General features: G+C 37.1%; 1 non-coding gene across 1 annotated transcript; it reads right to left on the bottom strand.

Moving 5' to 3' along the window:
- Positions 1-5059: 5059 nt before the first annotated feature.
- LOC134545980 (5S ribosomal RNA) lies at positions 5060-5178 on the bottom strand. Its single transcript, XR_010078950.1, has one exon. It is a non-coding gene; the product is annotated as a 5S ribosomal RNA (ribosomal RNA).
- Between the last annotated feature and the right edge of the window lie 17 nt (positions 5179-5195).

Below are 5195 nucleotides of genomic sequence, written 5' to 3'. Positions count from 1 at the left end.
GGCTTACCTGGTGGGGCTCTTCGAGGACACCAATTTGTGCGCCATCCACGCCAAGAGGGTCACCATCATGCCCAAGGACATCCAGCTTGCCCGGCGTATCCGTGGCGAGCGTGCTTGAGTTCCTTGCCATTTTTTTTGCAAGGGGGAAAAAAAAAACAGCCCTTATTAGGGCTAAAAATAACTGTCAAATTTGAAAGGAAAACAGTTGTCTGGCTTTTTGTACCTATTAGCTGTCGTTGACCTTTACCCAGCCAATAATATATTACATTAATAAGAATTTGGAAAAACACAGTTATAGTGTCTGTGTTTTGAGGTGGTTGTTTATATTGTACACAAAAGATTTGCACACAATGCAATGTATTCTGCATAGGAAATAAAAACTCTTCAAACAGTGCCTGTCTGCAGTAGCAGCACCATCAGCAGCAGCAGCAGCAGCAGCAGCAGCAGCAGCAGCAGCAGCAGCAGCAGCAGCAGCAGCAGCAGCAGCATAAAGTTCACCATTAATACCCTGAGACCTAATCCTTACAAAAAAAATATGTGTGTGTGTGTGTGTATATATGTGTATATATATATATATATGCTGAAATAAGAGTGAGATGTTTGTAAGACGTTTTCCTGCTTAAAAACTTTAAATAATTTTGCACCTAAACTATACACACAATGTAATTGATAAATTTCTTTATTTATTTATTTATTTCCCCCGCTTCAAATACCATAAGAAATTTTTTAACCAGAATTTTACCTAACGGCAGAGGTGTGGCTATAGGAGGCAATGATTGCAACAACTGATACCTTCATGACTAGTATTGTTGGCCCTTAGAAGGGCCGATAAGGTGGTACAGTGCCACAGAAAGTGCCAGCGGTCCTGCTGGCATCTTCATTTCCGCTTTGGGGCTGCTTTCTTGGGCGACTTGCTCTTTGGGGCAACCTTCTTTGGCTTTGGAGCACGGGGTTTCTTCGTGGGAGGTTTGGACACCTTTTTTGCCTTTGAAGGTGCCTTCTTGGGCTTGGGGGTTGCAGCTGCTGCCTTTTTTTTCTTTTCTGCTGTAGGCGGAGTCTTCTTGACTGGTTTCTTGCCCACCGCTGCCTTCTTGGCTACGGATCGCTTCTTTTCCTTAGGGGCAGCTGCACCACGCTTGCCGCTTGGAGCCTTGGGCTGGTCCGGAGCACCGGTGGTCCCTGAAGCCAGCTTGAAGGAGCCAGACGCACCCTTGCCTTTGGTTTGGACAAGCTCGCCGCTAGCCACTGCTGCCTTCAAGTATTTCTTGATGAAAGGTGCCAGCTTTTCCGCATCTACTTTGTAGGTAGAGGCGACGTATTTCTTGATGGCTTGCAGTGATGAGCCGCCCCTTTCCTTGAGGCTCTTGATCGCAGAGGCCACCATTTCAGATGTGCGCGGGTGCGCGGGCTTGGCTCGTGGCTTCTTCGACGCAGCCTTGCCTTTCTTCGGGGAAGCTGCCTGTGATGGGGCAACAGCTGGTGCTGCAGTCGCTGCTGCGGTATCTGCCATGACGAGACTGATCCTACAGAATGCAAGAGCAAAGTGAAAATAAAATTTTTCTCTCTGCAAATATCTGGTTACCCAATTTTCTGGTTGCGGACGGTTCAGAAAATTCTCGATGCCTTGCTCACGTAGGGAGCAGCGCACTTTGGACAGCGAAAGTAATGTAGGGCTTCTTTAGCACTGATTTTTCAATGTTTTCTAAATGTCAGCAGTCTACGATGACATAATGGGCAGTTCCACTAATAGTGTAATTTTTTTATGGCAGCTGCACTGTTTAATTTGCACTGCGAGCTGTTTAAATTTACTGCTACACCAAACAGGGAACTTTTCATTTGCAGATGTTATTCAAGGAATCAAATACGTAATTTGTGCTGGAATCACTTGAAAATGGTTAAATTAACTTAGGTATACTTTAGTGTATAGTATGCTGAAAATGTGGAGATAATTTCATGAAGGCTGTTTGCTGTGGAAGCACTAGCAAATCACCTTGTTCAGTGCCACCTGGAATGGCTTTCTTCGTGCACCTCCAAGGATGATGTGATTATTATTGTGAGTAAATTTTGTTTACATTTTCATTGTGTGAATAATAAAACTTTTAACTGTACACACAACAAGCATTTCACTTGGATCTGATGCATTCTCAAGAGTGCAGTTTCTGTTTAGCTTTTAAAACTGGCTGCCCTTCAATTCACTCAAGGTGCAGATGCAAGTTGCTGATGAAGTATTCCACACACATGCTACATTGGAGAAATATTTTAATAAAAATTAAAACTCTTGCAGGATTTCGAATAAAAACTATCCTATTTATCCCTTCTATGTTTTGGTACTGCGAAATTGAGAGAGGTAAGTAAGTTGTGAGGTTATTTTTACTTGCTTGCATGTGAGGTTAGCAGAGCAAAAATATTTTTGAAATTGCAGATACATGGTCACTTTATTTCGTTGCAAACATTTATAAGCTCGTAATCTTATTTAAAGTCTCCATACTTAATGCGTTTGGAAAACCTTCTTTCTCTCAATTTTACAATGGAACAAAATTTTACTTGTATGTGTACATTAATTCCATCTCTAAATGATGTAGGTTTACGCACCGAGATCAGGTACATTGTAGAGAGAAAAACACACGAGTACCTGCTTATTTTGAAGTTTTAATGAGTATATTAAAAAAAAAAAAAAAAAACGATAAAAATATAATTGAAAAAGTATATTATTCACGTATTTTTGAGGATGAGGGGAGGGGGTGTTTTTGTCCGATGGTCGTTTATCTTTAAAGAAATTTCCGTTGGACCTGTGCGTTCTTGCTCTGCCAATTCTCGAAAAATGAAATATTTTAAGTCGTCTTTTATGTGCTAACTTCATTATATTTGGCTGCATTCGTATTTTTATTAGTTTTGAAACATTCATGTCACGGAAAATAATCATAAACCAGGACAAAAACGTTTTGACTAAATGTTCTAGGTTGGTTGTAAAACATTTTCTTATTTTATTTCACATCGGAAACATCTGTTAAGTTGTAAGCTTTGTAATGAATGCGACAGTCACTTGTTCGCTGAAGTGTTTGTTTAAGAAATTAGTATTGTAAATTTGTTTATGGTCTTGTTAAATGAAATTTTAAGTGAAATCATTTGGGAAAACAGAGGCTACAGGAATTTTCAACACAACTTGATGACCGACGTTGTGACTAGTGTGGGAGTGTGTGCTCGTGTAAATATCAATTTTTCTTACTCCTCGTGCCGGTCAACAGGAAAACAGCGAGTGTGTTATCTCATCGCGGGCGTGTGATTGCGTGTGGTAAATTGTGCTAGGTTAATTACCGCAAAACTCCACTGTGTGCAAATATGTAGTGTGTCGCTGTATGCAAATATTTGGTATGTCTTTTTTTTTTTTTTTTTTTTTTTCAGGCAATACACACTTTGAATTTTACACAATTTCGATGCTGCAACCTAAGTGTATACATGCGAATAGGATTGCTTAAATGAAAAAGTAAAGTAGGAGGTAAGTGCAAATGTTTCCAGGAGGTTATGCACACACAATCTATTTTATGAATTAATAGTTATTATCTAAGAAAATGATAGAAGATTATAAATAATGTGTGCAGAATAATACAGAATTTGCATGTTACACAAAAAAAAATATATATATATATTCCAAATATTGTTAGCAAAATGCACCTAGATTAGTGAGCTGGATTTTTTTTTTTTTTTTGTATTTTTGTTCTGTTGATCCCACGTGGAGTCAAGGCTCCGGGATATAGAACATGTATGTGCAGACAATTAATATTTACATGATGCAAGTTACCAAGAAAAAAAATTTCAAAAAAAAAAAATACATAACATGTTACACAATTTAACTTTATGCAAAACATGAAGCAGCTGTTATCACAAGTCCATTCAACAAATTAACAGTTCAATTTCTCTATTATCAATCAAATTAAAGAATAGCTTCAGAGGGTAGGTAGGATATTCTAGAAGAATTTTTTTTACTGTTTTTTTTTTTAATACTGGTAAATTGTTTTAGTTATTTTCTGTGATATTAAGTTGTAAAGTTTTACTCCCAAGTAATTTAGTCCATTTTCAAATCGCCTAGTGTTATGTTCAACTATCCTCAATTTACTAGCATTTCTGGTGTTATACCTATGTGCGAATATCTAAAAAAAAAAAAAAAAAAAAAAAATAATAATTTTTTTTTTCTTCTTTTTCTTAAGAATGAATAAAAAGTTTCTAGAACGTATTCATTTATGGCAGTCAGGACTTTAAGTTTTTTGAATTTTGGTCTGCAGTTAGATGATTTTTTATCTTTTGTTATTATTCTAATAGCTCCTTTTTTTTTTTTTTCCCCCAATGTTATATGGCAGAAAGAGTAGAGCTATGGCTACTGTGACATCATGCATTGATGGGAAGGTTATTGTTGGATAACAAAAATTTAGATGATATAATTTTTATTTTTTTCCATACACAACACATTGCAGGTACAATTTTACAGGTTACAGCTGTACCACCTCTAGTATTGCTGCCGACCATCCAACAAATGAGCACACTAAACAGGCATTGATGACATTGTTATCAACGTCTTTTTGAATCTCTCATTATTATACATAACTGCCCACTGAAACAGAGAAACTTCAAAATAGGTGTGTGTGTGTGTGTTTATATATATATATATATATATATATATATATATATATATATATATATATATATATATATATATATATATACATATATACATACATACATACATACATACATACATACATACATACATACATACATACATACATACATACATACATATACACTTATCTATTTATTTTTTCACTTTGAATTTTGTATGAGGTATACACATGCAAAGATTCACAGCTGCTGCTGGGTGGGTGAGTGAGTGAGTGATTGATTGATTGATTGATTGATTGATTGATTGATTGATAGAGAGTGAGTGTGTGTGTGTGTGTGTGTTAGGGGGGGGGGGGGGGGGAAATGTGGTGATTGTGGGGGAAAAAAAAATTTAAAATTGAAATTTTTAAAAAAAAATTTTTTTCTGTAGGGTGCAAAATAGTAGTGCCAACGGCACGTGGTGTTCCCAAGCGGTCACCCATCTAAGTACTAACCACGCTCGACGATGCTTAACTTCGGTGATCGGACGAGAACCGGTGTGTTCATCGTGATATGGCCGTTGGCAATGATATAGATGTTTT

The sequence above is a fragment of the Bacillus rossius genome, unplaced genomic scaffold (assembly GCF_032445375.1).
Source record: "Bacillus rossius redtenbacheri isolate Brsri unplaced genomic scaffold, Brsri_v3 Brsri_v3_scf902, whole genome shotgun sequence".
Taxonomy (NCBI): domain Eukaryota; kingdom Metazoa; phylum Arthropoda; class Insecta; order Phasmatodea; family Bacillidae; genus Bacillus; species Bacillus rossius.
This window is presented reverse-complemented; position numbering and strand designations above follow the sequence as displayed.